The sequence below is a fragment of the Filicampus tigris genome, chromosome 11 (assembly GCF_054856515.1).
Source record: "Filicampus tigris isolate MCC_2025a chromosome 11, RoL_Ftig_1.0, whole genome shotgun sequence".
Taxonomy (NCBI): Eukaryota; Metazoa; Chordata; class Actinopteri; order Syngnathiformes; family Syngnathidae; genus Filicampus; species Filicampus tigris.
In genome coordinates this window covers 20,927,540-20,949,849 of record NC_141227.1, presented here as the reverse complement: position 1 = coordinate 20,949,849, position 22,310 = coordinate 20,927,540, and the positions used below count along the sequence as shown (strand labels likewise).

The 22,310-nt window shown below is 40.3% G+C and overlaps 1 protein-coding gene across 2 annotated transcripts in view; it reads right to left on the bottom strand.

Annotated features, from left to right (window-relative positions):
- The window catches only part of LOC147140106 (cGMP-dependent protein kinase 1), a 100,592-nt gene that overhangs the window by 57,417 nt on the left and 20,865 nt on the right, over positions 1–22,310 (bottom strand). The gene's annotated exons all lie outside the window — the stretch shown is intronic.

Below are 22,310 nucleotides of genomic sequence, written 5' to 3'. Positions count from 1 at the left end.
AAATCACCTTCTTTGTGACAGTTTGAAGGGTTTGCTGAAATGAGCCGAAAGGCAAGCATTGCAATCTCTTTTGGTCAGACACGAGATCTATTCAGCATAGGCTGGAAAGGCTTCAGAGAAATCACCATCTGCTGTCTTTGATAGATGAAAGATGGTAGAAATTGCTGTTTATTCACACGCATGAAAGTAAGCGCTCCTTTAAAAAAAAAAAAAAAAAAAAAAAAAAAAAAACGGTGTCCCTTTTTCGAGCAGAAAATCACAGGATTGATTTTGTCACGCGAAGAATGACGACATCTTAAAACATACCAAAAAATTAGGGTGTAGAAAAATACCAATTTAAAGCAGTAAATAAGAAAAACTTTGTTTTATGTGCTTGAGTGCTCGCCCGCAATAATTGACTTTTTTAAAGGTGTTAATAAAGGCTACAAAAATAAACAATTGATTTTTAAGAGTCTGGCCGCAACTGAGTCAAAATGCATGTCGACCAACATCCACGCAGACCTTCTGGCATGGAAACGGGAGTTCAGAACATTCAAGGTGTATATAGTCAAAACAACAAACCAAACGACTTTCACAAGGAACTAAAAGCTAATGAATGCACATACTAACTACAAACAACAGCAAAAGCATCACAGACACTGATACTAATGCAACTGGTGAAACTGATTAAAGATGACCCACGGTTGCCTTGGCAACAAGATGCTGCTCCAGATTGTTGCTTTAAGAAACCGCAAACAGCCCCAAGAATCAACACCGTAAAGAGCCATCTTCCTAAAACCCAATAAACCCATACAAAGATATTTATAGCAGCATCGGCTCAAGTGAAATAATATTCTTGCGAAAAAGCCAGTGAGTCCAAACTTTGCTGGCTAATTTATGACACAAAACCACAATTTTAGGACGTGTAATTCCTTCTGATCAAAGAAGTGCCATGTTCCTAGAATTATGGCTTGGGTACAAATAGAAGCATAAAGTGAGCGGGAACACAAAAAAGGAGCAAAAGAATGATGTGATATTAATGAGCTGAGAAGAAGCCGGTGCTGGAGATGACAAGAATACCGCCGGTTGTTGTTTTTCACTTAATGTAGGCGGAGGGAATAAAGGCTGGAGGAGGACGCACAGTTGCAAAAGCAGAGCTAGAAGGTGAGGACAATATATAATGTAGAATACAATCAAAAGTCGGATCACTTGTATCCTGCAGGAAGCTGTACTGTGCAAACGTCTGAGGACACCATTACATTGATTTTAAAGGCGCTGTCGTTATTAGGGCCTGGCCGAAATTGTTTTTTGTTTTTTTTTTTTAGGCCAATGCCGATTCAGATTTTTGCTAGAATAAAATTCCAAAAACCAATTAATTGACCGTTTAATTAAAAGAATACATATAATGAATTCAATATCTTCCTAAACGCTCACAACATTAAAATATGAATTACAGGCAGAACACTCGACTGTTTTACAATAACTAGTCGTTTAGTATTTAGTCATTTTACAAAATCACCCTTTCTTTTCCACCAATTTCTTTGTAGGGGGAAATTTTTGAATGTCATTATCGTATGTGTTTGTGAAATATTAATACAAAAACAAATTTGTAGAACGATTGCTGCAGATTTTAAAGAGCAAATATCGGCTGAATCATTATTAACAACCACGTCAACCGGACATTCATGTTACGCTACACTGAAATTAACTTGCTAACACAATTAACTTTACAGATGGTCAAATTATGTTTAAGGGTTTTTGTCATCTACAAGCCTAACATCACTAACTTTTTATCCCTAACTTACAGTGGCCCTGAAGTGCAAAACACAACAGCAAACCAGGTCCGATGTGTGTGCAAAGTTTGGAGAGTTTTTTTTCATGCTTAGTTCTTCAAAAATGCAAGTTATTACGGAGAAAAAGAATTTCTACCAAAACAATTGGGTCCTTGCAGCATTCGGTGCTCAGGCCCTAATAACTAAACACAACAAAAGCCAAAACACAAAAACATATCAAAAACACAACATCAAAAATGACAAAAACAAAAAACTAAAAAAAAAAAACATGTTTTTTAAAAAACCTAACCGCAACCACAAACCCCTCCAAAAAATCGTTCTGAGTAAAATCATTCCAAATGATGTTTAGTTATTTGTTTTTGTGATTTTTTTATTTGCTGCTGTGTTTTGCACTTCAAGTCCATCGAACCATCGTACTAACTCCTTTGAAAATAAAAACATCAAGAAATGGCAACCTTTAAAAAATAAATAAATAAATAAAAATTGAATGCCATTTATTTTAAAATCAGCACCAAATGAAAACACTTTTTAGGATTCAATTCCCTGTCTTGTAACGCTAACAAAAGCGCTGTGCTTTGGTATGCTGTGCTAGCAGTTGACTGTGGCATCGCAACTGGCACGGCGGTCCTCCTAAATTAGTTTCATTAGCACGCACAAACTAGTTCACCCATTTTCTTGTCAAAGCAAACTTTTGAAGCAGAGAAGAGCCGTAAAAATAGATGGCGTTGAACTAAATGCCCAAATTGGACATAAACAACCTTCAGCGTTTCCTCATCCAGGAAGTGGTCCGTTCCAAACTCCCCACTCGTGGCACTCATAAGAAGCCTTGAACGACGTCAACGCGACTGTGAAAAGCGGGAAAGGCTCGGCCTGCTCCTTCAACGTCACCCTCGAGCATTGCATCCGGCCCGATGCAGCTGCGGAAATGAAAGAGGTCCGCGATGGCAACGCGAGAGGCGGGCCATTCATCTGCATTCTGGTATTGTCTAATTGAGTCCGGTCGGCGTGAAAGAAACGGTACGTGCGCGTGGCGCGGTCTCTTAACCGCTAATTACGCTTGGAGGATATGACAGTTTTTTTGGGCTTGCACTCCTGCTCGGGTGATCAATCAACTTGTCGACGCGCAGGAGCCGCTACGTGAAGCTAATGAATGGAGGACTCGCGGGGCTACACTGATTCAGCTGTATTATTTGACTGGTCTACGAACAGCGGGCAACAGATTGCGGACTGCAGCTTTGTTACCGGCTCACACAGAGCGACTGAAGGAAAATCATTGTTCTAGTAACCCTGCAGTTGCTAGGTGAATTGGTGTTAAAGTTCAACACAACTTGTAGTTTTTTGGGGCTAAAACGCGGATTGAAATGTTGAGTTTGTTTTTTTACAGTGTATAAATTCCGACTGTCTGCGGGGGACGTGAAGCTGTCTGAATGTGATTGGTTGAGAGAGTCAGGGGGTGGAGCGAGCGCGCGGAGGCGGAAAATCGGGCTGGGCAATATGAAGTTAAAATTAAAAAACGTGGTCCGCCTTTGGCAGCGACTAGTGACCCACTTTGAAAGTTAACCCTTTTTTTTTTTCCTTTTAAAAGCAATCGCCACGTTTCACTGTAAACGCTGCACATATAATGCCGAGATAAAATAAACAACATTGCTGAGATTTGTGCTGTTGTTTGCGTGTGAATGTAGTTTGAGCCGTAAAAAAATAGCCATCGCGACTACCTGCTGGTTACGAAGTGAACAGCTAATAAGTTGTGGTACCCGCGTGATTCTCAAATGTAATGACCGTATACGATGGCCACGGTTTCTGTACGCAGAGGTAATTTCCACCGTATAAATGTTCATTTGTGTCAGTGTTTCAACTTAATACCTTGCATGTACGTAGTGAAGGTGTTCAATTGTAAAAAATAATGAGTTTAGAATAATTTGGTACTTGAGTGCTCAGTGTTTGGTATGATGTAACCAATATGAAACAACAGTTTCACGACATTCAACAACGCCTTGCAAACAAAGGGCTGAGTAAACTAGTAATCAACTATCTTTATTTATTCATAGGACACTGCAAGAAGGGTTGATTTAAAGCACATATCATTTTTAACCGGTTTTGCCCCAAGTTCATTTTTGGGCTTACATGTCACACACCTGGACCATGTTTTCTGGGGACCACCTATCTCAGATTTTTATCCCCCCAAAAATCAGATTTCAATTCATTTTTTACCCCCTTCAACAAAACTGTCACTGAACCTGAACACAACCTGAATAAAAGGTTGCTGAAAATGGAAACAAACCTCCGCATGCAATACATTGCACTCCAGGATGCCGCTGAGAGAAAAACGGAGTTTATTTACTCGGTGTATCAGCATAGACAGATGAACAAAAATAAACTATTTGTAGTAAATCAACAACAATTTTTGTGCCGATTGAGCGACGTTGGCTGATTTCCCACCTCTCACGGTACTCTAATGTGCCGCAGCGCAGTGGTTGGAACTCAGAGCCCTAAATGTTGGAATTGGGAGTCATTTCCGAAATTCCCCGGCTGGAATGATGCAAAAAGGTGAAACCAGCCCGAGTGGCACAGACTGCGGCTTGACTCAAGTGTCAGGAGTTAAATATTGACACTGACTTCATGATGATGTTTGGCTTTGAAAAAAAATGAATCTAAGTATTCTTCACACGTCAGATGAGCGCAAATGATGAAGGCAAAAGATGTCAGTTGTTACTTTGCTTCAATAATCTGAGTGCAGAAAACTGTAGATTAAGAAGCCATTATTACATTTTTTTTTTTTTTAACGCACACCTCCCACGCTCACTTTCTAAAGCAGACGTTCGGCTACAGTGAAGATGATAGAGGATCATTGTTACTTTGTTTTAATCATTTAAGTGCCAACAACATTAAAAATGATGTATACAATTTTTACAAACCAACTTTTTTATTTAATTGTCAAAGTTACCAGTTAGGGGCTTTTGTTATCATTACAAACACATTTTTATATTCAACATTTAAGATTCCTTCACAATAAGCACTATTATTTTTAAAATATGTGGAGCCAGAAAACTGACAAAACTTAGGCACTGAAAACAAACTGATATTGCCACTATTGGCAGTTTCCATTGACAATTTTTTTTTTTTTTTAAATATTTAATAATATATTGTGTTTTTCAATGTCCATATTTTTTTTTCTGTCACATTTATCAATTTCGTGATTTTCATTGTTTTGTTTTTGTTTTGACTTCTCATCTATTTGGGGAGATTAATTGCGTTGATCTGTCTATTACAATGGAGGACATTATCTGAGAAAATGCAATACATTATTTCCCGCATATTTGCGATCCACTGATCACCTATTCGTGGATTTTGATTTTTTTTCAGACCTATCCTCCATTACTTTGTGCTCAAAGCCCTGTTTAATATAAAAGTATGACACTGGCACCATCTTGTGGTATATTGATGCCAAGGAACTATGTTGATGTGAGGGGAGGAGCTCTTTTCCGCCAGGACATTGCCCTGTCTGATTGGAAAATAGTGCTTTGCCTTCATCTTGTGGCATCTAAAGGCAATTACAAACCTTTTTTGGGGGGGGGGGGGGGGGGGCGTCAATTCCTCACGGATTTTCGCTATTCTGAGCATGGCTTGGTCGCTAACCCCCACAAAGAGCAGAGAACACTGCATTTGTGTTTTATTTCAGAATGTCAAGGGCTATGTTTCTGTAGAGTAAACACAGACACGTTTTCACCTACAGACTCAGGCACACACACACACAAAAAAGGATACATGTATTGCACTATGGCGGAGTCTGAAGGTGCTTGGTGAAGGTAATCAAAGTTCAAAAAGAGATCAAACAGTGTAGCCTGAACTGAACTCAACAAGGAGTGTGAAGGGAGAGAAATTGAAAAGAAAGCCTTACAGTATCTCAAAGTCACTCGATTCTGTTGACTTAACCAGATTGAAAAGTCCCTCTCAGGCAAACACTTTCCCAGCAACCTTAAAGTATATGTGCAGCAGACACAGACCTTTTTTTTTTTTTTTGTCGCAATGTTTTGTAGCTTAAGAAGCGTAAAAGGTAGCGTTCATTTTATTGATATGAAGGCAGAGGTTGGTTGATGGAACAGCCTATTATGTAAAGGGGATATATTATGAAAAAAATGACTTTTTAATCACTTCTATATAAATAGTTGGTCTTTGGAGTGCCTGCCCACCCGTAAAGTGTGAAATTTAACAACCAGGTGAGTCTTTCGTCAGCTGCCTATTTCTGAAAATGTGTCTGTGAGCGAGCTGTTCTGAATTTTGATGGGTTTTAACGTAACAGTGAAGCTAATTTACATAATACTGTCCCCACACTGAGTTCTACGCCCATGACTTGGCAGCTGGATAGGAAAAGATAAGCCATTTCCAAGTGACGGTCAGAGACCAGTTGTCATGATAATGATCAATTCAGACGAAACAAAACGGAATTGTGTATCCAAAAACCCCAAAACATTCAACAAAACAATATTTGTCTAATAAAAGTCGGCTAACTTAATACTAATATAGAGTGCAAGGCTAACACAAATCTTACCGTAATTGTAAACCTTCAAACAATTGCAACAATGAAAATCTTTCACAAAATATGCTATGAGGACACCTGGGAGCCTTTGATTTGTGAAAAATCACATGTCCCCTTTAAGCATCCTGAAAAATCAAAGCACGCACAGCATTTATCATGCTTCAAGTTGAGGAACTCTCAAAAAGGTATCAGAGCTCAGGGATCATTACTAATTACGTCTTTCGCGGCGGTGCATTCATCGGCCTCTCAGGAGCTAAAACTGGGCAGCCCGGCTGACACAAAGGCCACCTCGGCCTTTATCTGTCGGGAGAAAATGAGGGACAAACAAAGACGGAGGATAGTAGGATGGAAATGAGCCGAAAATGGCTGGACGGCGGACGATGAGGGGGAAAAAAAGACAAGGCGATGAGCGAGTGGAGGACGCGAGTGACAAGAGGACAGATTGAGGTCAACGGGGGTAGAAAATATGAGGCGGAGTGAAATGGAGGGAAATGTGTCTGTCTCACGGAGTTTGAGGAATTGGAATTAAAAAACAAAGTACCTGTGAGAGTGTGCGTGGGTGTAAAGGGACAAGAACATGACGGGGCAAAATGACAAAGCAACTTGTTGATGTCCAATTTTGGCCGGCTAGTTTCGCATTTAAATATTAGCATGGATGTAAATGGACCAAGTATCTGAAAATCTACAACACTGAGCTAAAGAAAATATTTCATTATTTTACTTTTTACGTTTTATGCCCTTATTGTCCAAGGAATGAATTGTGTCAAGTTTCAAGTAAGCAGAGCCCCCTTCTCCATGCTAGTTCGTTAGCTACTACTTGGCTCAATAGTGTTGCTAGTTTAGAAGTAGCACACAACAGCAAACAAACATTTTGTGTAATTTTGCACACATATATCACTTAGTCACATTTTAAATTATGTTTTTTTTAACTTATTTTCCTTGCTAACATTAGCTCTTAAGCAAGAAGACTAGCAAAGCAACACTTGCCATCATTAGCATTGTTCCACTTCTGTCTAGAGGAGAACTGTGTGCCAATCTTCCCTACAATGCTGCTAAACTCTTTTCATGTAAGTATATGCCAAACCGGAATCTGTGGATGAATCTAAGAAGACTTGGAGTCTTTGATCGACGCCTGCAGTCTCGAACTATTCAATCATGAAAATTTAACGGACAGTGTTGAAATACTTAATGACATCACAGAAGTTCTACAACTCTTCAACTCCATCCAAATTCCAGAAAAAAAAAAAAAATCAAACGGAATGTAGCTCCCTCCACAACAAAAGTGACACAGGCGGTTCTTGGGAACGAGCGTCTATTGCTTTCGCATCCTCTGCCGTGGTCATGACTTGCACACTGCACGCGCCTTGTACACGCCATCACACGGCTTGCGCACGCCGTGAGAACTCGTTGGCCGCTTGCCGTGAAAAGAGGTGAATGTCCAGTAATCCACAAAGGAATTTCTTTTGTCTTCATTAGTGTCCTTTTGACGTAAGTTTAACTTCGTAGCACGAACAGTAGCATTGGCATGAACATGTGGACAGACATGCGCAGTTAATGTCCCTCACTCCAAACTTGCAGTGTAGCGACACAAGAAATAAAAGTTCCGGACATGAACACTTGACATTATCAACAGTAATTAACATGTTCCCTTTTTGTTACATCCAAGCAATACATTATATTTACTTAAAATTCTGTATTAATTCACAACAACGACAAAAATCACTGAATTTCTGACTCTACTGGCAAACTATGAATTATTTATTCTCAAATTCAAGAGTTGCAGAGCAACACTTACACGGAAGAAGATTTCGCAGAAATGTCATGTTGAACTCTGAGGGACAACATAACTCACATGCTAGGTGAAGAAGACAAGGAAACTTACCAAAAGTTGGAACGGCTCATCTGGTTAGCCATGAAGGACACCCTGAAGGTATTCATTACAACAGAGTTCACCATATTGGGAAGACCAAAGCTGAGAAACGGCACTCCCGTCACATTTTAACAAAGCTCACGTACTTCAAGATGCTACTTTCCATCACAAAAAAAGGCCGGCGAGCTAATAGGATCCAACTTCGCCATAGTGACCAGTTCTCATCTGAGATCCTGAGAAGATGCAGGCTACTGAACCCTATCATGAAAAAGTCATCCTTGAGTGTTCATAGACAAACTCTTTATTGATAGGAAATTACATAGAAACCTAGAGACAACATACTAACTGCAAAATGCTAACTGGTGAGCCAACGTCAGATAGGGTGTAAACATGTGTGCATGCTTGATACATCATGAAAAGCAACTGTTGCTATGGCAACATAACAATAGCCTTTGCCACAATGATGATTTGATTTGAATTTTGGAAATGTCTTTTTCAGAACATTTTGGCTATTAAGCATTGCAGCAAGGGAATGGTCGCAGTTGATTTTCCTTGTACTGTTCCTTTGAGTTTCTGTTGTTGTTGCTGCTTTGTTTGGTTTTTGTTATGTTTCGTGTTTAGTCCTAATTTAGGCTTCAATAAACCACTCGCTATGGCAAAACTTAAAACAAAACAATATCGCGATTATAAAATGGAACGAATGGGCATAAAATGGAATGACAAGGCTCATCCATACGCCTTTCAGTAGCTGTTGTAAAACTTTGAATGAGTTAACAGACTATAATATCCCCAGAAGCAACAATAAATGAAATAGTTTTTCGGAGGGAAAAAAACACCAGAATACCGACAAATTGAAAAAACTCCTCTTTACTACTTGTGTTAAGAACATTGTTAAAACGTTCAACTGCACCTCAATGAATTAAAGCACCATCACATCATTCAAGACCCGTGCGATGAAATTTTAGTGGCCTCATACCTGTCAAACCCGGGCTGCGCTGAATCTTACAAAAGTCGTAATTTGCCCGTACATTTCTGTATATAAACTTAAACAGTATTTATCGCTCAGCGGGAGAGGTGGGGGGGAACGGAACGGATATTTCTATATAGAATCGTAGACAATATTTATCGCTCAACGGGGGGGGCGGGGGGATTTTGCTTGTGAAAATCGGCCGAAGTTTGCAGTCGGAATCGTTAACAGACGCTCCGGATTAGAGCCGAAATGGGCAAGACGAGATCGGTCTAACAAAAAATGAGTTTTATGAAAATTAAAAAAAAGAATTCCCGTACAAAAATTGTTATACGGCGTACACAATTTGAAATGATCAAAAAGCGTACAAGTTGACATGTATGGTGGCCTACCTAAGCCAGAGGAAGATATTTCTTAGAAGGAAATATGGAAATAAAATTAAAGCAGCACCGCCATTGTACACAAAAGAAAATGAAGCAACTTAAGATTCTTAACAAATTGCATCACAGTGTAGCACAGCTCAATAAAATGGCCTTGCATGCATTAAATGCAGTGCTGTTGAAGGAACTGCGCTCCATTTTGTGGCGCTGTAATAAAATCAAAGATATCTGGTTGAGCATAACAAAGCAAGCAATGATTAGCATAATACGGCCAATCCACTCACACCACAAACATGTATCGCGGGAGACTTGCCTATCTGCGGTGCGTCTCCGAGGAGTAAAAACATCTTTCTCTCCTTATATATGGTCACACAAGAGGAACCCGTGAATAACCGGATTGCTGAAAAGACACCAACCATTAAAGCGGGCTGGGGAAGGTTGCCTTTCGAATGGGAAATAATGAGATTGGCTACGCTGAAACATGGGCGCCACTGAAAAAGTGCTTAATGTCACCATAATACTAATTTGTGTTCCTTTTTTCCAGCATTTTGGAATGAATTCTCGAAACCAGTGTTTCCCTACCACTGTGTTGCGGCACATTTGTGTGCTGTGAGTGATCATCAGGAGCGCTGCGGGAAATGATCCAATTTCACCTAATTGAAAGTGATTATTTAGTTACTAGAAAATCAAATAATGTATATTTGTTCATCTGTCCGTGCCAGCCGTATATAGAGACAGTTAAATACGCTACCACTTAATGGCAGAACCTGTTGCCATAATACTGGAACAGCTTTGTGTTCAATTTATTAAAGAGGGGGGAATCAACCCAAACATATTTTTTTCAAGAATATGTTCCCAGCAGGCCCGCTAGTTGAAACACGGCATTCTGATTAATATTGCGTTTGTGGAATTACAGTTAATCCACACGTTTTTAGCCATCTGAGGGGGCGGCCATTTTGTCACTTCTGTCGACTGAAAATGACATCACAACTACTCAGGGCTCAGGTAACGACCAATCACGGCTCAGCTTCAGAAAACGGGTCAGCCGTGATTGGTCCTTGTGAGCAGTTGTGATGTCATTTTCAGTCGACAGAAGTAACAAAATGGCCGCCCCCAGAGACGTCTTAAAACGAGTGGATTAACTCTTATTGCACAAACGCAATATTTATCTGAATGCCTTGTTTCAACTAGTGGGCCTGCATAGAACATATTCTTGAAAAAAATACGTTTGGGTTCACACTAAGTAGATTTGGGAGTAAATTAAGAATAGGTGATCATTATTTCACTCTACCTTTTGTAACGTTTTTCCTTGGTTGCTAAAGGTTGCCAAACGCTGCTCTAAACGGCATGAATTTTTCAAGGCTGAACATTGTATCAACACAGTCGGTCAAGCGGAGAAGCAAAATACAATCACTTCAGTTCACGCTGAGCTGGAAGTGAAGTCATAATTTCACGTGTGCTTTATTTCATAACAAACTTTTGATTTAATAACACGGAGCCTTTGTTTCTTTGCCAGAAATCGTTTGCGCTTTTCCCAGCAATTGAAGTGGACACGCACAGCCGTCTGCATGCCGACTGTTTTTGTTGTTGTTGATTCATTTATTTGTTTACACCAAAAAGCCAAGATAACCAAGTGAGTGTCATTCCAATTCCGGACCGCGCCATCAGCCTTATCCGTGATGGAATCCTGATGAGCCCCCATTGAGACCCTTTTATTGTCGTGATTGACTTTACAAAAAAATGACATCATCACGGTCCCACTCCACGTCGGGACACGACATCACAATGGATTTGACATTTTAATCCCAAGTAGTTGAAGCGGCGTTCCCTGGTGACCATCAAAGCAAAGTGTGTCAGGCTTACTTCGCTTCGAGAAGCTTTCCCCAAAAAAGCGGCGGCAACGCTCGCAACACTTTTAAGCTCTGCTTCGCTTAAGTTGCCAGGCAACCGTGACAGAACAGTGGCTTTTGTGTGTGCATTTGTCTTTCTGCAATCCCAAGCATTTGCTATTTTCATACTGCTTATCAGCACGTAAAGAGATGGGGGATCAGACGCGAGGGGGGGGGGGGGGGATCCTTATCATTAGTGCATGAACAGAGTCATAATAACGCCAGAGTGCCGGTAGTAGTGGTAACCAAAGGTGCGCCTTCTAATTAGCTTCACAAATTGTGTCCTTTTCACACGGGTGACACCCAGTCACACTCTAGTGCCTTCGCTGATTGCTTCTTTTAGGTTACTACCAGATTACAAACAGATGCCACGGGCGAAACCCATAAGGGGACATTCAAGAATGTTGAAGGAAGTTACATTTAAGACTTGAACATATTTTTTGAAGACCGCCTCAATCAAATTTAAGATCGGATACATCGATCTTTTTTTTTTTTCCCAATAGCGCTTGTTCTCACTCGGGTCACGGGGGACCTGGAGCCTGTCCTAGCTGACTTTGGGCGAGAGGTAGGCGACACTTCAGACTAGTCATCAACCCACCGCAGGACACGCAGACAAACGAGCAGAGGTGGGCATTTTGCTCAATTTTGCTGGTCCGTCATTCGTCTGTAATTTTTCGTGACGAGCTGTATTGTAATCGTCAGTCCGTCACTCAAGTCCGTCAGAGGTCCGTTGGTCCGTCAGTTGGTCACCCCCAAAAAACAGAAATACGGGCATTCACCAGTGACGGACTAATGGTCGTTTTTTTCAGACCCTCACTGACGGACGTGGTTAGTGACGATTACAATGACGGACGAAAACCCACTTCCATCATTCGTTAATCCGTCATTTTCAAAAGGTGTCCCGTCATTCGTCGATTGTCACTAAATTGACAATTTTGTGATAGAATAACGGTCTGTCAGTGACGGACGCAATTAGTGACAATCACAATGATGGACAAAAACCCATTCCCGTCATTCGTCAGTCTGTCATTTTCAAAAGGTGTCCCGTCATTCATCAATTAGCGGTAAAATGGTCTTCCGCCAGTGATGGACATGGTTAGTGATGATTACAATGACGGACAAAAACCCATTTCCGTCATTCGTCAGTCCGTCATTTTCAAAAGGTGTCCCATCATTCGTCAATTGTCTGCAAAACGGGCGTCCGACAGTGATGGACCGATGGACCGGTCCGTCAGTCTGACGGAATGCCCACCTCTGCAACTACGGACGGACATTTAAGAGTCTTCAATGAAGCTAACACCAGAGTCCGCGGAGAAAACCCACGCAAGACTGGAGCCAAGATTGTAAACCAGAACCTCAAAACGTTCAGCCGCTTGTACTGACCAACTATTCTAACTTTACATCTCATTTCAGTATATGTCTGTACTTTTCACACAATTATCCTTATTTCATTAAAGAAGCTTTCTAGGACATCAATGTTTAACTTTGGTTTTATCTACTCTCGCCGTTGTTCGATTACTGCCAACACCAAATGGATTTTTGTCCTCAGCTTTTTGGGTATTTCCGGTCAGTCTGAAAAGTAAAGCCCAGAGCAGAGTTCCCAAAGCGACACCAAGTTCAAAACCAGCCATCGTCTCCCTGCCTTTCAATTACGATTATGATTGTTGTGAGTCAGTGAGACTACGACGTTTACAAGCGCAGCAAACGATGAGCGCTTAAAGCCATTACAGACACATTTGCGCGTCTGCTTTTCAGCCCGGAGGCTGGAGTGCAAGGTGACAGATGCGATAAGGCGCGGGAGAGAGCCAAAAGGAATCATCCCATGATGACAAAATATACGGACGCAAAGAAGTGCCGACAGACACCTGGGATTTTCAATTCCCAGATGTTGTTTGAACTCGATTAAAGATGCGCACAATAACGTCAAGCAGCTGCCTGAGTGTCGCACTATAAAGAGCTGTTAAACTCTGCTCTCGCTACAAGTGGTGAGCAGGTAAACACTGACGCTCATTGTTATTCACGGGTATATCCCGGGAAAAAACGCACACATTCATCATCATCAATTCATCCATTTTGTAGGAGGTGTGTCGGAAAATGCCTAGCCCCGTCACAAAAGATACATTACAAACCCAAACTACTAGACTTCCCCTACAACGTGGTCCAGACAGTCGACCAGTACAATGAGTTCCTGCGGCGTTTGGTGCGCAAAAAGAGGAGATTGTGTTGAGTTGTGGCTGCACAAAAAGCCCTGAGCATCTGACAGTTCCTGGCCACGAGAAGAACGTCGCCGCGTTGGATGGGAAATTATTTGAATTTAGCGATCCGATTCCTTGTCGATTCTCGTACCGATTCTCATTGTGTGTGGAAATGTTTGATTGTTTGAAGTCGTTCATAACTTTAACTTTGGACTCAAGATATAGCATACCCAGTGTGCTCGCGGGGAAAAAAAATGAAGGGGACTTATTTCTCAAAGTATGTCAAGAGACCAAAAAGCTTGATGCAGTATTTGTATACCTTACAAGATTTCAAAATGGCTTTGGAAATTGCGAAGTTCCATTCTTATTGGTCCGGAGAAAATAGTGTCTGAGAACAGTCAAATATATGACACTTTGTCAACTAACATTGAGGAACTTGATCCAAAACCAAGTCAGACGTTTTAAAAAAAGATTTTTATCAATAAAAATGAAAAATTTCAAGCGGTTTACGGCGCAATTATAGGAACCCCCTTTTTAGGAACTGCCATCTCCAGAGAATCGGGGAAGCCTCCCTGAGAAGTGAGCCCCCCCCAACCCTTGTGACGGCTGGTTCTCAACACTTGAGAATTTTTTCTCCTCCTTGTACGTCCGTCATTCTCACCAGGACGTGAGCCCAATCCCAGCCGAGAATACGCCGCTTTGAGCCAACTCGCCAGCGGCCAAGCGCTCGTCAAAGTTGCAGTTCTCTTTTTTTTCCTGTCTCTTCCTATCGCTGCCTTCTTCCCCTGCACCGCATCGGCCAAATCAAATCGGAGAACAAGGTGCTTTAAGCAGCCTCACCAGCGACCGGGCCTTGATCAAAGCGCCGGTTCTTCAAAGTGGAATCAATGAACTGAATCGTCAGGCAGGCAAATCAATGATTGCTAGGAATCGAATTGCTCGAAATCAGTTCTCAAAAAGAACCGTTTTTTTTTTTTGTTTGTTTGTTTTTTTCACAACTTCCAGTCCTGGAACTTTTCGGACGAATTCGTCGAGTCTTCAATGAACAAGTTTTGGGGCATGCATACAATTATTACGTCGCCACGTTTCAAGTTAAAGCCGCACTTCAATTATAGCAGTCTGTCAGATTTGCTACCTTTGCAGAAGGTATGTCAAAGCAAAAAAAAATAATTGGGGACTTTGTAGTGAAAACCTGTCAAATCCAGCAGGTCTTCACCAATACTTGGAGCTGAATAAGAAAGTGCTCTGAGCATCAATGGCCGCATTGAATATGGAAGCCCGGCATAGAAACTGTCAATGTACATTGAGCACTCAGACTCTCCACTTGTACACACTCCGCTCTCCATTTCCCTCCCCGCTCTGCCCACTCACTTACTCCAGCTAGTAAAATGTGCACGAGGGCAAGCCGCCAGCCAGCTCCTCTAAAAGGCAACATGCATAATTCAGTATCAGCGGTATGACTGCAGACACCTTTGTCCATGGAATGTATTTGTTTTGTTCTGCGTGTAAATCCCAAAACTAGTACTACTCTTTAGCTTTCAAACTTTTTTTTTTTTTTTTGAAAGGCCGAGTAACAAGAACTAAAACACAAAGTGACATTGTAAATCGGTTCTTTGTACTTGTGGCGATGAAAGGGTTTAGCTTGGTCAAAGAGATTTGAGTCGCCTCTGATCGCAATGATTACGTATTTCATTTAGCCGTTTTCTATAGCACTTGTCTTCATTCGGCCGCGGGTGAGCTAAAGCCTATCCCAGATGACTTTGGGTAAGAGGCAGAGTACACCCTGGACAAGTTGCCAGTCAGTCGTAGGGCACGTATTGGACAAACACTTCTGGGCAATTTTGAACCTTCAATGAAGCTAACAGGCTTGTTTTTTGGAACATGCTAACGCCAGGACATCTGAAATGCTAAGCTGGTGTCTCCACATTGGAAACGGTCATACATACTTTAATACTGATTTACGAAATACGGTAGAGTGTGAACAATAGTGTCTGGGAAAAGAAATAGTATTGAGGGTTTTTTGGGTTTTTTATGATGGAAAATAGAAAAATCTATTTGAGGAAGGAACTTATTTTAGTGGATGACGCTCCCATGTACTAATTTGGGCATTATATCAGGGACAGCAACTATTTGAGGAACTATGGTCATCCGTTTCTAGGTCTAATCGTTGTCATGAAAGCTTTATGAACTGTAACATTTTAACTTAATGTTAGCTTTATAGTTGACCACTGATCATAGTTCCACGCGGCTTGGCATATTTTCACCCACATTTTGTTGAATTTTTAATTGCAGATTGCCGCCCTCTGCGTTTTACGATAAAAGGATTAGTCCAATCTAAGTGATTTTGAAGCATGCAAAAAACGATGATTCACTTGAAAAATCACGACTTTATTCTCAAATTTAAAATTTCTTAAATACTCATTTGTAGTTTTAGAGGTAAGCAATTACAGGTTAGTTACGACTGAAATCTTATCGCTAACTCCCTTGTGTACAAAATCTTACTTTATTATAATCACACTATAAAATGATTGTAAATGTACATTTTTCACATGCAAATTGTTTTGAAAATGGGCTATATTGCACACTTGTAGTCATTTGACAGGACAGGCTGATGTGATATTAAATTTATCAAGGCACACAGTTGTTGGAAAAAGTTTTCACTTTCTTGTCAGATCTGTGACGCTATCGACATCCCACTGTCCGTTTGTGACCGCCCAGCTATGAGAAGATCCCCGAGAGAGAAAGTCATCAATGGAGGAGCCATTCTGTCTTATCATCATCTTAAAAATATATATATTGAGCTGGAGTCTACCAGAAAGAAGAAGCACTAAGGAGCGACATTGAGAAAAAGACTCACATTTGATTCAACTCCAGATGCTGAGAGGAGATGCGCTAGATGTGCTAAATATCCTTTTTCAATAAAAAATATACACATTTTTTAAAATATGCGTCGCTTTTTCAAACAGCTTTTGTAGAAACTCCACCTTAAATTTGTCAAATAAGTTTGCTTGATTGTAAACGAATGAGGTTTTGAGCAATTTTTCGGAAAATTGCCTGCAAAATTAGGCATTTTCGACTGCCGGCGAAATCCTGGAGGGACTAGTTATTGTGAAAAATGGTGACGTATTTTTACGGCACTGTGCAAGCTACTTAATAGTAGCCTGGAAACCGCTAAATTATAAACGGAGGACCCCCTGTATGACAATTATGTTTACTGTTACAGTATAGAAAATTAAATTTAAGATCAAGGGTATATTGACGGAAGTATCACTTTAAATATTCCAAACCAAAAGGCAGCCTCATATTTGCCGAAAGTCGTTTTGTCCATTTGGGGAAACGTTCATTCACAAACAACAAATGAGCAAAAGTTTTCGCTACAGTGACTCGTTATAGTAGCTGTTTATGCCAACATGTCTGTGTGTTTACAATTCCTCCCTTTACTTAGTTTCAACTTGCCAGGCAAGCTCATTATTCCGCCCTTTTTTTCTGCGAGTCATTTGCCAAAATATTCCCCCAGCTGCAGCGATTGAACCCATCGTGTTCACTTTGCAAATGTTTGGCCCTAGCCCAGTCTTGCACTGTATTTATGCCATCCAAACAAATCCATAAATCTCTTTTCCCAGTGCTCTGGATTAAAATCCGCCAGGTTCACGCGTTACTGTTCGCACCGTCAGCTGAAACACTGTACGAGAGTACAGGTGTAAATTGGGTTCCGGGTCTATTATTTTGCATACTCTGTTGAATTTGATTATGTTTAATGGTGACTGCGAGGCATATTCTGGCTGTTTTATTGTCAATACAGTACTGGATTACTTATCGTCATTAGCCACCTGTCCCGGTTGTTTGTGGCTCGTATCTCCATGGAAACACTTTTGTGTTGAGTGATGGTCTGTCTTTCAAACAGGATCCATGTGGGCAAACAACATAATACAACAAAAGTTCATTATGGCGCGCCTCATCAAAGCGGCGAGCCAGCATCCCTTCTGGCTCGTCTAATGTCTCACGATGATTCATGCAAACTACCGGGGCAAACGGGGAGGCTGTGACGGAAAAAGATCATGCTTTTCTCGGGAGAATTTGGGGAGAAATTATACAAAAGGTTAGGCACTACAGGTATAGCTGGATTCATTTTCAACAGGTGATTTCCAAAAATGCATTGAAATAGAGCAAGACATTCCACGCACGTAGCCAACATCAAAACGCTACTTCCCAACTGAAATGTTCAATGTTGCCATTAAAACGCTCGATTTTGTAAGCAGTTAGGGTTTGTTAATTTTTGACAAAAACACAAAGCTTTCTCAAGCAATGCAAAAAATAAAAAATAAATACAAATGAAAAATGACAGCAGTGGTGAATTTTTTAATTTCTAAAATAAGAAAATAAAAAATTTGACGATAAAAAAAGTCAGCTTTAGTAAAAAAGTGCACTGCAAAATCCAACTAAGTTATCATGAGAAAATGGCCATAGCTTTTTCAAGCAATAGACAAGAAGAAAAAGAAAAACAATAGTTTCCTACCCGGTACGCTGCGTTATTCTTTTTTTTCTTGACATTTATAAAATAAAAAAAAAAAGAAATTGGCTTTGTCTGTAAACCTAAAAGCTGTCAGTTTTCTACCAATAACAACGCATGATTATTTTAAGACAGAAACTCACTTTTCCATGAGGCATATTTCTATTTGTAACATTTCTAAATAAAGGCAAGCTTTTCAAGGAAATGTCAGTCCTCTACTATTTATACTGCAAAATCCTGATAATTATAATAATAATAATAAATTGCATTAATTATCATTGATATCACTTTCGGAGCCCTCAACAACACTGTCCAAAAATAACAATAAAAATGCCGGCCAGACGGCAGGTATACTCTCTATGTTTTCATATAAAATCTCATAAAAGCACACTATACGTTTGGAAAAGACAATTTGTTCACCGTTACCTCGCGACACCATGCGTGGCAGCCATCCTCTCACACCGCCCGATAGCAAAACACTAACGATCAGCGAGGCGAGCGAGCGACACTTCATTTGCTGCGACAATGATGTACGACACGGAGCTGACACCATTTGACATCATCCGACGGACGACAGAGCAGGCGGCATGGATCAAAAAATGGACCGCCGGTAGCCTGTGGCCTGACACTGAAGCAGAGGCCTGGGACAGAAACGCACTTTGTTACCAGAGATGGGCATTTCACTAATATACATATACATATATATATATATATATATATATATATATACATATATATATATATATATATATATATATACATACAAAAATATATACATATATATATATACACATACATACACATATATACATATATACACATACATATACACACATATACATATATACACACTTGTACATATATACACACATATACATGTATATACACACATATATACGTATATACACACACATATACATATATACAGTATACACACATATAGACATATATACAGTATACACACACATATATACATATATACACATATATACATGTATACACACACACATATACACACATATATAAGTACATACACACATATATACATATATACACACGGTATAATGGAAGTTGACTTTTCAAAATGTTATTTCTGACCATGGAAATCAGCGACACAGCTGTAACCGTGCACTCTCATGTTTTCTGTACATGATTTCTTACAAACAAACAAACTAAAACATAAGCGAGTGAAAACTGTAAATCGACATAAACTCACTCAAAGGATCCCACCCCCCGCCCCCCAAAAAAAAGCAAAATGGCAGCCGAGTTGACACATTTCCAATGCGCTTCAAATCACAAAGTCCCTCCACAATTAAGTGTCGTGCAGATGTGTCTTTTTTCCCGTCATCGTGTATGTCGCCAATTCATCACATCTCGTGCGACACCCTCGGCTCATTGGAGGACCCAAAAGTGACGAGACAACCTCCAGGACGTTCATCTTCTTCCAGACACGATCAACCCTCATTACCAAAACACTATGGGGAAAAATAAATATAAATAAACACAATAGACACCGGATTTTGTTTTCCAGCTCAACATCTACAGGCGTATTGTTTCTACCATCACAGTACTCGCCATAAGCAAATGCGTTTTGTAATTATAGTCAAAGATACAATCCCTGATTTGCTTGGAGCCTCTCATCAGCGGTGGGCACTTTTTTGCATTTTATATGCACGATGACACATTAAATGGATCGCACCCCCCCCCCCGTGTGCGTGTCGCAGATAAGCGAGTGATGTCATTCTTGCCACACCATGGCAATGAAGTACACATAAAGTATCCGTGAAGTCAATGTTTACAAGTCTCGTTCGAGCATTTAGGAAGTTGTCGCTCGCGCTTCACTGCTTGGCTGTTTAATCCTCCGCTTTTGCCGTCACATGTCGCCTCTTGATATGGCAAGGGACCATATTAAAGGCAGGTCAACATTGACAAAGTAAATACAGTAAGCCCCGCCCCCCCCCCAATGTATCGTTGGGGGAAGCACTACCTGCGTATAAAGGAACATGTTTTATAACGAAGGACAAAAATGTTTGGCACATTTGTTATAAAAACGCTTCTTGGCAAAACATCTTAACCGTTGGAAAGTCTGTTTATGACTCTTTTGAATGGTGCCACATTTGTAAGGAACATTAATTTTTGGAATCGGTTGCTATAAAGTGCCTTTGGTGTCCTCATCGGAATCAGTCAGTCATCTGGAAAATGTACCAGAATCATGAAAACGGAGTTCTTATTATAAGAGGCCAAACATCTGCACAGTACATTGAGTAGTCTCTTAAAATGTGTTTATGTTGTTGTTGTTGTTTTTTTCCTCAATTAATGTGGGCATGTCCCACACACTGCTCTACGGTGTGTGTAAAAAGTGGTTAAATGATTCTGAATCCGTTTTTAACATTATTTTATTATCCAACAAGTTATGTCATATGTTATTTTACATATGTGATTATTCTTATTTTTATCCATCCATCCATCCATCCGTTTTTTGGATCCACTTATCCTCACAAGGGGTTATTTTGATATGATATATTTTCTGAATCTGTCTGCTTGTGCCTCGATCAAATGCACCAAAATCGCGTTACACCACCTGCGCCACAACTTAGACCTGCTCTGAGCTGGTCTAAAGTCGAGTTCTACTTTCAGTCACCAAATGGTCAAAATGCCATATTCCCAAACAGGGTAAAAACCACAACCGCCCTGGCCTGAAAATCAAGAAGCACCAGTTTTTACGTGGAATGAACATGCTTTCCAACTGTATATTATGTATTGCCCAAGTATCTTTGTTACAACAAAGCAACAAACTACCAAATGTTCTTACTTTAGCTAACCGTAGCTCTAACCCTGCCGCATGCTTTAAACACATGTAAACTTGTGAAAAGTCTTTTCAAAATAACCCTAAATGTCTCAATCTCTCGCTCCCACAGTTCTTCCAAAAAAAAAAGAGGCAAGCCTCAAGCTGTTTCTTTATCACTCCCAGTTGCACTGTAAAACTGACAAATAAAAACTAAGGAGAATTAAACATTAAACCCTCAACTACGTCTTGAATCAAACGTATTAGGCAACACATTGGAAAAAAAAACTTAAAAGGCACGCCATCACCTGCATGCTAAAAGAAAAGTTTTCAATGACGCTAAGAGAAATGCTTGGACTTTGTCCGATATGACTGATTCATATCCCTAATGTCATCCTGTTTTAAAGTCAAATTGACTTTGCCCTTCACCAAATGTTTTGGAACAAGGCCACCAATGACTGACGAGATTAGATGAGGAACAAAAGCAGCATTTAACATTCATGCTGTCATCACAATACTCGTTGTCTGCTCAGGTTCGCTTACGCAAGTACAGCATACGTGCCTGACATGCTGTTGGTATTTAAAAAAAAAAAAAAAAAAGTAGCTCAAATAGCTTTGTCTGATCCTCTTTTCCAATAGATCAGCTCAAAATACCGCCAGGACAAATCGAACCTCCAGGAAATGTGGGTGAGATGAAAAGATCAATATCGGCATTCTCCAAAGTCTGTCATTGACCTTTCAGTGTAATATCGTTTCACAAGACGCCGGCTTATTGCTTCTTGCTTTCCGCACACATTCTTGACACTTGAGCAAAGACTTTCCGCGCGGGTCGATTGTAAATCTTTAGTTGCAACATTAAGTCGGCATATAAGACGCTAAAGTGGACAAATTACGAACCGATAAACGGGGCGAATTTCAGCGAGCAGAGGCCCGGCTATCGGGCATCTCTGAATGATGATTCTTCGAGATTCCTGCAGGGTGCGGACGTCGCACGCCATCCCGCCAGACCCCGCCTCTTAAAGACACATGCACGTACACGGACCAGGGTTATCGTTAACGAAAACTAACACTGAAAAAACATTTTCGTTAACGAAATCAAATGTGGTTTCGTTTTTGTTTTTTTTAAACACTCTAGTTTTTATTTTATGTTTACAAAACTAAAACTGACCAAAAATGTAGCAAAAATGTCCTTCGTTTTTGTCTTTTGTCATTTGGAATGTATTTATAGCCGCTCGGCCAGTTTGACGACAGCTGTTTGCAGCCATACGGAATTTGGTTATCTGCTTTTTTAAAAAAAATTTTAAAATGATAACTTGTTGAGTTTTTATGACAATACTATGACCTTTTTTTTAATCTTGCGCTGTATTTAGAATAAAAACTAAAACTAATACTAAAACATACACAG